We start from the raw sequence: 11826 nt of genomic DNA, 5'->3' as shown, positions 1-11826 counted from the left end.
CCACATGAATGTGGCCCTCATGCTGAAATGGGTTTGGAGGATCCTTTCTGATGACGGGGGTCTGTGGCTTAAGTTAATTAAGGCTAAATACCTACGGGGCCGGCCTCTTCTTGCTTGTGACCGCCGGGAGGGATCTCAGTTTTGGAGAGCCCTCCAGGACATTAAGCAGGAGATTAGAGCGGGACTATCCCTCTCCATAGGCGATGGCAGAGGGACCATGTTCTGGCTTGACCCGTGGCTGGGTGGTCGCCCCATTTGTCTTGACTTCCCGGACCTCTTCGCCATTTGCGCAGACCTCCCTATTCTGGTTGCCGACGCCGCCCAGGGGGCTGGGATATCCTGTCCCGTCACGGTCTAACCCAGGGAGAGGCCCTGAGCCTGGCTCTGCTACGGAACCTCCTCCCGGACGCTCTGCCGGGAGGACTAGATTCGCCCTCCTGGCGCCTGTCGCCATCCGGCTCGTTCTCCGTGCGGACTGCCTATAGGGCCTTGTTTAGGGGCCCCTCGCTGCCTTGGACGGCCCCCCTTTTTAAAGCGCCTATCCCGCTTAAGACAAAGATCTTTCTATGGCAGTTGCTTAGGGATCGCCTTCCCTCTGGGGTGGAGGTGGCGAAGAGACACGGGCCGGGAGACGGGCTCTGTCCATTGTGTGCGGTCCCGGAGACGACGACCCACATAATGTTCTCCTGTCCCGCAGCCCGTTTCCTCTGGTGCTTCCTCCATGAGGCGCTGGGGCCTGAGTGGCAGGCCTCAGCCCTCGGGGAGTTCATCGAGGCCCACGCGAACAACACCGGTAGGAGGAGGCGCCTCTTCTGGTTATTGTTCGCGGCCTTGACCTGGACCTTGTGGACTGTGCGTAATAAGTTGGTCATTGAGCGTATCCTACCTCGACGCGCTTCTGACTCCTTATTCTCTTTCTTGGCTTTGTTGCAGCAGTGGTACCCGCTGTGTAGACAGCGGGACAGGGAGCGCCTGGACGACATGTTGGAGGATCTTCTTGCGGCGGCCCGTCGCATTTCTACGTCGTCTAGCCTCTGAGTGGCCCCTTCCTATGGGGATGTATCGCTTTTCTAGTTCTCTGGGCATGTTGTGCTGTTGCCCCAGCAGACTGTTGTTGTTGGGTGTGCTGTGCTCGTCGTGTTGTATCTGAATCTTGTATGACTGTGATGGCTTTATTTATAAAGCGGGGCGAAAGCCTATTTCGAGGAGAAGGAAGCGAGCTAAGATCTGCACAAATATGTTTTATTGTGAATTTCAAAGCAACTGTTGTGGATGCAATAGAAATGTTTGCCATCCCAATTTGTTAGTACAGAGGCATGTACCAAACTGCAATAGCTTAAGAATAAAGGCGCACAAGCTGCTTATTCGTGCTTCCGAAGTATCACAGAGCCATCTTTTTGCAGTTTGGAAGCAATGCACACAAAAATTAGCAGACTGTAACATGTGAACTATATGTGCTTGAAAACACACCATGGTAAATAAAGTACCTCATGAAATGAAAACCCAAGGCCTTCAAATATTAACTTATTGGTTATGCAACATTCTTGGTTTGAACATCATTTGTTCAGTTGAGTGAATGAAGAGAAAATACTAGGCATGACTAAAGATGTAGTACTACATGAAGTTGCAAGCCTGAGTACCCTTTTTCTGTTAAGATAAGTAACATACAAATAAGAACTAGTATGGAATCGTTTTTAGTTATTAACCTTGCTGATCACAAACAAATGTTGAATAGGAGAACATAAACTGACTACCTTGCGTAGCTAGCTTGGCAAGGTTGTTAGTATCAATATGCCAACAATTGCTTTCTACATAAGTACATAACAATGCAATTAGGACCAACAAAGCAGACACCCAGTGGTAACATGAAACAAATTAATTAGGCTTAGCTAGCACTTGAGGAGAGAGATTTAATCCATTTCTCAACAACAAAAAGTAAGCACCTTATCTTATTATATTAATGTGAGCTAGCTATCTTACCTCTTGATCAAATGGTTGGTTCCAATAACAATGGTGGGAAGCTGAAGTAGGGAGGGCACGTTTGCGATTGAAGAAGATCTCCATCTTGCTACAAACCTTGGTAATTTCATAAGTCTTGACATCCAGTGAGTAACAATCCACATTCTCATTATTAATGCCCACATTATTAATAATGCCCTCGGGAGCGCCTCGAAAAAACAAGAATCCCTCAGCTCCACCAACTGAGCAGATTGAATAGTCCCGATACAGGTCAGGCAGCGGTATGATCTTCTCCAGCTTCCATTCATGTGAATTATGTTTCAGAGATGTATGGTGGAGAGCAAAGGACCCATGTTGACAAACAAGAGAAAACATCTCAAGGACTCCTTCTCTGCCCACAACAACAGCGCTCAGACGCCGACTGGAAATGTACTCGTCAGGCAGATCTCTGAGCTGCACATGGTAGCCAGTCAGGAGATCAACACCGGAAAACGCCATAGTGTGCGTGTCCAGCACAAGCAGATCGTCGCTCCAGCCACGACGTTCTGTCCAGTAGAAGCAGCCACGCACACAGTCGAAGCAGGACAAGTTGCCAAGAGGAGTCAAGTTGACAGAGCTAGAAGTGACTAGTATGCTGGTGGAATGACGCGCTCCCGCGATCCCGGAGGCGACGCGCTGGGCGATGCCGCGCCGGCGTCTCCCCCGCCGCCGGAAGCCGCCACCGCCAGCCACCCACCTCTCTTCACTCCCACCGGCAACACCCAACACCCACCCACACCCACCGTCGTCCCTCTCCTGCCTGGCAGCCCGGCTGCTGTCCGTGATTCCGGCAGCAATGGTAGCAGCATGCGGGGAGCGGGCGACGAGGAGGGGTGCCACGCGCGGGCAGGGTTGTCGCCGTCGGCGAACCCCCTATCTCCGGTGGCGGGATCTCGATTCTTCTGCTTGCAGGAGGAAGACGATGACCCCGTTGAGGACGCTCGGGCGACGGCGGAGGAGGCGGCTTGGTCCGCCCTAGGCCTTGAGCCGGAGGTTCGGCGGATCGGGCGGTCGCCGGAGTTGACCGAGGAGGAGGTCGAGGCGGATTTTTGGTCTAAGATTGGATACCCGACCAGGGAGTCCAGGGCTTGGTCGCGTGCGACGGCGTCGAAGGTAAGCTCTCCGTTTTGCAGGTCGACGGAAAGGGCTAGGTCCTTGTCGCCTTCTACACGGATGAAGATCAAAGGGACGTCAAGGGCTGCGTCTTCTTCGCCTGTGGGTTTGAGGATTGCCCGCATGCCGCGGATCAAACCATGGCGAGGTCCGCTACCTCGCCGTCGTGTGACACCGGTGCCGGTGTTCGGCGATTTCCTCGCTACTGCCTCACCGCGGCGGCCGGCGGGGAAGGAGCTGCTACGCCCCTCGTTACGGAGAGCACCTCCGATCTGCAACGTGTTGCCTGCGCGGCGATATGGGGAGGCGGAGTCAGGCTCGGAGACGGCTGCGCGTTCATCGGAGGAGGAGGCGCCGATCAAGCCGCGATTCACGTCGCGTTTCGAATCAGTCTCGATGGCGGTCTCAGCTTCCCTTGCTGGGCCGCGGACGGAGTGGGCTGGGCTTCGATGGGCCGTCAGGGAGGCACAGCGGAGAGGGAACGAGGGGCACATGCAATCACGTACCGTGATCGATGCCCCTAGTCCCTCACATCGCGCCGCCGCCAATCGCCCCCAGTCGTACGCCGCAGCTGCCCCGTCATCGTCGTCGCCTTCGGTCGCAACGCCGCCGTCGTCTTCCGCTGCTCCCACTTCGTCATCATCATCGTCTCTCAGCTCCTCCTCGCGCCCCGCAGCCCCCGCCTCATCCTCGCCGACTTCGGACTCGTCAACACCGTGCTCCGTCTGGGTGTCGCCGGCCGCGTTCTCCGGGCAGCGGCGATCCTTCACCGAGGTTGTCGCTGGTTCCCCCGCGGCTGTGGGGATGGCCGGGGCTGCGAGGCCCCCGGCGCCTCCCGGGGCGACGGCGGCAATGGCTGCGCCCGCGTCCTCGGCAGCTGGGGCGGTTCCCTCCGGGACAGCGTCGGCCGCCGCTCCGAGTCCCTACATGGGACCCCCTGGCTTCCAGGGGTGGCCGGCGGGGGTGCCCATGCCGCAGCCCGCCCCTGCGCCGAGACAGCCTGCCCCGTTCGTGGGTCCTTCTGCGGGATATCGCCCGCCTTTTCGTCCGTCGGTGCCTCAGCCGCCGGTGCATTTTACTCCGCCTCAGCCAGCACCAGCACTTTCAAGGTCCGTATCAGTTTTCTGTTCCTAACCAGCAGAGTATGCTTCAGCCTCCCATGCAGCAGCCAGTACTCCAGCAGCCACTCGCCGCAGCCTGGTCGGGTGAAGAAGAGGCGGAAGAAGAAGCCTCGCTGTGGCTCGTGGACAGCCGGCGCCTCCGGCGGGACAGCAGCAGCCACCTTTGGTGCAGTCCGTGCCACCCCTTGGACAGTTGGTGTCGGCTCCGATGGTGATTTCTGATACTCCTCAGGTCCCCGTGCAGCCTATGGTCACTGCTCCCGAGGTCGTTGCACCAGCGGCGAGCGAAGAAGGCCGGAAAATGTTGGAAATGTGATGTTAATACTCATGCTACTAAAGCTTGTAAGGCTATTCATTATTGTCTGATTTGTGATTCGGGGGCACATCCCACTATTCGGTGTCCGGTTCTGAAGTTGCCTAGACCCACGAGTTTCTTTGTTGGTTGCGGTAATGATGCCACACTTGATCTTCAGATTCCGCACTCAGTGTATAAGCCGCAGTTGATCTCTTCTCGGGACACCCACAGCTTTAGTACAGGTGTCCGGGGAAGGAGTTGTATCTCGCAGACTGATGTTCAGTAGTTCGATGGCCCGCATGTGTCCAGGAACCCAGCGTGGAGATGGGAGGCGGTGCCCCATGGGGCTAATGCTTTTCTTATTGGTATTCCTACAGCTGATGACTTGTCTCGGATTGATGGTATGCAGATGAGTGTACCCAAGGTTAATGCTCAGGCTCTAGTTTCTTCTTGGGTGCATCAGGATGTTCAGCCTCTATTCGTTATGCAGCCGGTTTGGGTGCACGTCAGTGGTGTACCAGATTCTGTGCGACATTTCTTAGGTATCTGGGCTGTGGGTTCTCTTGTTGGCACCACTCTTGATGTTGATTTGTTCTCTCTTCGAGTCGGGGATTATTCGTGTTCTAGTGGCTATGCGTGACCCTTCGGTTCCGGGAGACGAATAATGGTTGCCTGGAGGTGGTTGCTCTTTTACAGCTTTGTGGTTATCGTTTTCGGTTCGCTCGTGAGGCGGAGGGGTTCCAGCCTGACCCTCGGTTTCGACCGTTTTTCTGGAAGGAGGGAGGGAATGATGATGGTTCACATGGTTCAGAGGAGGACAGGCCTCGATGATGCACCTGCCGAGGCGACACTCGAGGCTGCTCGTATGGATGTTGATGGACATCCCCCGACGTAGTCCGGCACGTCGGCGGCGCAGTCCACGCAGGTGGCGTTGACTCCTTTCAACCACTCACCGTTGACGGATAGAGGGCGGCGGATTGTGGCGCGGGCCGAGCCGAGGCGCCTCACTTGGTCGCCTCACCTCCTGTAGCTCCACGGGAGCCCTCACCCTCCAGAGTTCGGATTTTTATGCAGGGTCGTACTCGTCCGGTCTCCGTTCCACCGCGGGGGCAACTGCCACCGACTCCGTCTCCTTCTTCGACTCGGACGGGGTCGCGGGTGTCGCCGACTTTGATGGCGCAGCGGGCCGCTGTGTCCTCGCTGCATGCGCAGCCGACTCCGCTCGCCCTCTTGGCTGCGCCGCAGTCAGCCACGGCGGCGCTGCTGCAGCCGGTGGGTGGTTCCTCGCCGCGCGCGCCAGGGGCGGCCATGGCGAGGCTGGCTTCGCTGCCCAGCCAGGCGGTGACGCAGCCGGCCACGGCGCCGCAACCAGTCACGGCGCCGCTGCTGCAGCCGGAAGGTGGTTCCACGCCGCGCGCGCCAGGGGCGGCCATGGAGAGGCTAGCTTCGCTGCCCAGCCAGGCGGTGCCACAGCTGACCTTGGCTGCTGGGGACCCTGTCCCACCGGTGCAGCAGGTCTCCTCGACGTCGTCTACGCCGGGACAGGCGGTCTCGGAGGGCGCCACACAGGGGGACCGGCTGGAGCTGATGCCCGAGCCTGCTTCGCCTCTGCCACGCCCGAGTGACGCAGTGGTGGAGGAGATGCGGGTTTGTATGCACCGGACTCCGAGGACACCGCCCCCTATGACGGGCGTGTCTTCCGAGCTTGCGGCTACACCGGCTTCTTCGTCGCCGCCGTCTACATCGCCATCTACCGCCTCGTCGCCAGCCAAGGCGGGAGGGATACATGGGGCTTCTCCACCCGCTACCCCTGTATCAGCTCCTACTTCTCCAGATGGTTCTCCGCCGCGCTCGCCCACACCATCGCCAGCCTCCTTGCAGCAACCTTCACCCACGATCCCTCCTCCAGCTCGTTCAGCCGACGGTGAGGAGAAGTGGGAGGTTTGCTCTATCGGAGGATGGGGCGGGGGCGACGGATGAGGATGTCATGCGAGAGCCATGCGGCGCAAGGCGGAGATGAACCTTGACACGGCAGGTATTAAACATCCGCCTAAGTCCTTTGTTTCTTTTTCAGATACTCGTATTTCTTCAAATTTGAGTAGCTTAGGGGTTTCCTTGGGTACTCGCCTCGATGAGATTTACGTTTCGGCTAATGTGTTGAGACAAACGGAGCTTGACCGTCTAACGGTTGCTCCGAATGTCTCCACTGGGCCTGAAACAACAGTTATAGACGATGATGAAGATGATGACATCCTAGATGGTCAAATTCTCACGGCTATAATTGGCAATATTTCAGAAGTTGATTTAGAACACGCGGAGCTTAGTTCTGATTTACAAGCATCCGAACGTGGCTCTCGATCATCGGCTGGAAAGAAATCTCGCAGGTATGGTAAGAATTCTAAATCTAAAATAGTTTCTCGATGAATGGCATGTTCTGGAATAGCAGAGGTCTTCGTGACTTGGCTAAGCATTCCCACATTGCCGATGGTTGTAGAGATTATGATTTAGATTTTCTTGCTATTTCGGAGACGGGTAGGCGGAATTTCTCTCAAAGTTTTCTCGACCGTTTGTCGAGGCGGGATTAACTTTCGCGTGGTTTTCTCGCCCGCCCCGTGGTAGGTCTGGGGGCATTTTACTCGGCGTCCGTATAGACACCATGACCGTTTTGGCTAGTTCCGATGGAGAGTATCACATTAAACTCGACATTCAGAATAAAGCAGTACGGTTTCATATGGAGTCTGGTTGCTGTGTATGGTGCCGCCCAAGAAGCTTTTAAGGCTGACTTTTTACGTGAGTTGGTAAACCTTACAAAGGATAATCCTTATCCGATTTTAATCGGAGGTGATTTTAATTTATTGAGGTTCCCTCATGAGAAAAGTAAAGGCCGCTTTGATGGTCATTGGCCTTTCTTGTTCAACGTCTGTCATTGACGTGCACTGGATTTAAGAGAGGTCTTTATGTCTGGTCGACAGTTTACTTGGGCAAACAGCTTGCCGGAGCCCACATACGAGAAACTAGATCGCGTGTTGATGGATACCGAATGGGAAAGTAAATACCCTATGGTGTCAGTCCGTGCACTAGAACGTATTGAAAAACTGTCTGACCACGCTCCCATCCTTCTAACCACTGGAAATCCCAGACCCGCTTGTAAACGCCCGTTCAAGTTTGAACTTGGCTGGATACATCGAGAGGGATTTCATGATATGGTTAAAAGGGTTTGGGAAAGACCGGTCGGTGGAAGCACACCTATCTTGAGATGGAATAATAAAATGCGGTCTATGCGCAAACATCTCTTCGGTTGGGCTGCCCATACGGCTGGTATTCTTAAAAAAGAAAAGACTCGCTTATCAAATGTGATTGATGAGCTTGAGGCTGTTGCGGAGATTAGACCACTGTCTACACATGAGATTGAACTAAAAAATCAATCCAATGAACAGATGGCCGGTTGACAAAGGATTAACTTGTCAATGCCTACAGATTGTAGACTAGGGTTTTGCTAGAAGTAGAGGGCAAGTAGATCTCGAAGGTTTAGGCGAAAAGTACTCGACGATTATGAAAACTAGGGTTATGTTGACAGTATGATTCGATCCTTTTTTGTCCCTCGACTCCCCCTTATATAGGAGGTGGAGCCGAGGGTTTCGTTTTGTACAAGTTACGGAGTCCGGGACGGTTTCTAACTCATCCCGCTCAGTATTACAAATAACTCTTCCTATTACAACTCTAGCTTTCCTTAACATATCTTGGACTCCCCGAATCTTCCTATTCTTCGGGTAGTGGGCCTTCAATAAACTCCGGGTACTATCTTTGGCAGTGCCCATTTGGGATGCCTATGTCGGTAGCCCCTAGATTTTGCTTGAATTGTAGAGTCAAGGGAAATCTCATCTGTTTATATTTTTTCGAGAGTTCTTATTTATGCTTCTTCACATAAAATTCTATATTGTACAGGGATAATGGTAGTTGGGGCTAGTTCATCTGACGGATCAGGTACTAGTTAACTGCTCTAGTGGCAATCCACAAAAACCTACTTCAAGATCACGTCCCTGGACATGATCTCGGGATACCTGGTGTAAACTTCGACAGTGCCGCTTAAGGTCTTACCATTCCGTCGAGTCCCGAGCCAAATTTATCGGGTACCTAACGCGTCCGTTAGGATTTTTCTTCGGTATCCGTTGATACGGATAAAAGTAGGTGAGTGCAGTCTTTGGCGATGCCACGCCCGACAGAACGGATCTGGGGTCTTACCTTCGCAATTTTGCGGCATTCAGAAATTGATCGCAACTTTGGCGTTACGAGAATATATTGTCGAGTGCTTTTGCCTTTGGAATAGCACATTTTATCGAGTCATATTTGATGACTTTATTTTGTCCTTCGATGGGAGTATATGTAGAGTTATCTGTGTAACTCGAAATATACTCACTTCTTTCTCTATTTTGGAAAAATTCATCGGGCACGCGAACAGCGTTCCCGATGGGAGTAGCCCCGAGGCTACGGACCAAGAACTTGTGCTTGGGTGTAGGCTCCATCAGATTAATATCCTTTGCCGCTATATTTATAATCCTTCTCGATATTGTTATATTTATCGGGTGCGCGACCAGCGCTCTCCGATGGGAGTAGCTCCTCGAGGCTATGAACAAATTCTTGAATTTGGTCATAGGCTCTCGCCATTTCTATATTGTCATACTCGAAATTTTCTATTTTTCCAAAGTAGCCCCCGAGCATTTGGGCAAAAACTTGTATTTGATCAAAGGCTCCAAGAGTATTCGAATGTTTTACCACCTGTCGCCATTCTCTTTTTATTTTTCTTGTCGACATATTTTCCTTTGTCAAATTCTCTTCATCTCTGTCAATAATTGGGATTTTTTACTGCCTTGTGGGTCCATTGTTCCCACCACGTTGACACGTCGTGCAAGTGGGGGACACACGTCCTCCGCTTTCTCCGGCGCACGTACGGTAACGCCTGTTCCATTCCTTCAGTAAAAATACCTTTTTACCCTTGTATCTACGAGATCCTTTTTCACCACACGATTTCTTCATCCAACGGTGCACTGCTTCGCCCAAACCCTATATAAACCTTTCTTCAACCTCGGTCCAGTCCTTTGCTTGCGCCGCACATCTGTTCCCCTTTGCAAAAACTTCTCTTGCGCCCAATTCTGTTTGATCTTCCGCACGCTCAAGCGTTGCTTTGTTCATTGCTATTGATGCCACCACGCACGCGACTTACGCGCCACAACACTCCAGAATCCGCAATGGCCGCCGAAGATCTTGACTGGGAGAGATCTAAAATCTCCAACCAAGACCTCAACCTGATGAAGAAGCTTGGCCTGATGAAGAAAGATGACGCCATCCGCTTTCCCGGCGAAGAAAGCTACCCCAACCCTCAATGGAGTATCGGGTTAGTTTCGTTGATCACCTCATCCGTGGCCTTTACGCCCTATTCACGATTTCCTCCGCGGCCTTCTCTTTGTCTATGGGATTCAGCTACACCAGTTGACCCCCAATTCCATCCTCCATATTTCTATTTTCATCACGCTGTGCGAATGTTTCCTTGGAGTTCCTCCCAATTGGGCTCTTTGGAAACGCATTTCCTTCTTCGTCGCAATGCCTCTTGCAACGCCACTTATAACATAGGCGGCGTTGTTATTTGTGTCCGAACTGATGTTGAATACTTCGACGTTAAATTTCCCGATTCTGTCCAAGGGTGGCGCAAAAAGTGGCTCTACATTCACGAAGAAAGTGCCAACTCTGTGGAGCACAACATAGTCCCCTTCGACGGAAATGCCAAAATTCAACGCCGCCGCTCCTGGGATGCTGAAGCTTCCGAAGAAGAGAAAAAGGCGACAGAAGCACTTATGTCTCGTATTCGTCGACTTCAAAATACTCGAGGCGAAGAGCTATCTGGTGTTCAAATCACTGCCTACTTTCTTAGAATTAGGGTGCAGCCTCTCCAGGCTCGCAAAAATCCCCTTTGGACATATGCTGGTGTAAACGACGCCAATAGGCTCTCCAGTGATCTCTCTGCAAAGGACTTGGAGAAGCTGATTCGAAGAATTTCTCGTTTAAATAAGAAAGATCCTGTTCCTTCTTCCTGCCGCGTGGAACCATACAGCTCCACCAATCCTCTCCCCGAGGTATTTTTGTCTTCTCGAATTTTTATCTTGTTCCAAATGTTCCCTGCATCTTACTGTATTGATATCTTGCTATTTTTTCTTTTGTCGCTATTTTTGCAGAACCATCCTACTATGTCTTCTCTTCCTCCCCTTCCTGAGGATGGAGAAGTCGAAGAACAAGCTGTCGTTGCCGAAGACAATCAAGGTTCCTCTCTTCATGAAAGTGAAGTCGCAGGTTCTCACAAATCTGCGGCTTCCCATGAAAAGGAAATTGACTCTGAAGCCAGCGAGTCGATGCAATCCCTTCCTCCTGCTTGTTTCCCCAAAGAACAAAAGGAAAAGGGATGACGCTGAAGCTTCCGGCACCTCCAAACCCAGAAAAACTTGTTCCTTCTCACCCGGGGTCGGCTTATGATCCATACCTCGAAACTCTTATCGGTTCGTAAGTACCATCTTCCTGTTTTTGTTTTGCTTTGAAGATTTTTTGTCTATCTTGCCTTTATACTGTCGACTTGTACTCGTAGTGATGATGAAGTGTTACCAACTGTTGATGTGGCGACTCGAACGAGTACGTCACATACATTAGTCGCCTCAGAAACGCCTGTCGAAGGGGAAGAAACGTCGCCCCCTCGACAAAATGTCGACACCTCGACTCCTCCGACAAGCCCCCGAGCCTCTTCACCGAAAAGGGCAAGGACGGAGATTATCGCGGAGCCTACTCTCCAATTGAGTAGCTCCTCGAACCTTCTCATGGAAGATGTAAGCTCTCCACTTTTTTGTCATTGTTCATGTTTTCTCTGCTTACTTCTGTGTATCATTATATTTTTCTCATACCCCCATTTTCTTTTTGTCCTCTTTTTTTTTGAACAGCCTATGATCAAGGATCTTCTCCGCATCGGTGCCCAATTTGTTGGGTACCGTGAATATGCTAATAAAACTGAAGGTAATGCTTTACTCCTTTTGCTTCTGCCCTTTTGTTCCTCTGTTGTCGAAGTTTTTAACTATATTTTTCTTCCTTGCCAGAAAAACTGGCGGAAGCCAATGATCGTGCCAACACGCTTGCTCAACAGTTAGAGCAAAGTGAACAGGCTCGCAAAAAGGCTGAGTCAGATGCTTCGTTGGTGCTCGTGCGAGGAGCTGATAAGGCCAAGTCTGATGCTCTATGGTGTCGAAGATCTCCGGAAGAGACTTC

The 11826-nt window shown here is 52.2% G+C and overlaps 1 pseudogene; it reads right to left on the bottom strand.

Moving 5' to 3' along the window:
* Positions 1-1987: 1987 nt before the first annotated feature.
* Positions 1988-11826, bottom strand: part of LOC124680261 — a 13856-nt pseudogene continuing 4017 nt past the window's right edge.

This window comes from Lolium rigidum, chromosome 1 (assembly GCF_022539505.1).
Source record: "Lolium rigidum isolate FL_2022 chromosome 1, APGP_CSIRO_Lrig_0.1, whole genome shotgun sequence".
NCBI classification, from domain to species: Eukaryota; Viridiplantae; Streptophyta; class Magnoliopsida; order Poales; family Poaceae; genus Lolium; species Lolium rigidum.
This window is presented reverse-complemented; position numbering and strand designations above follow the sequence as displayed.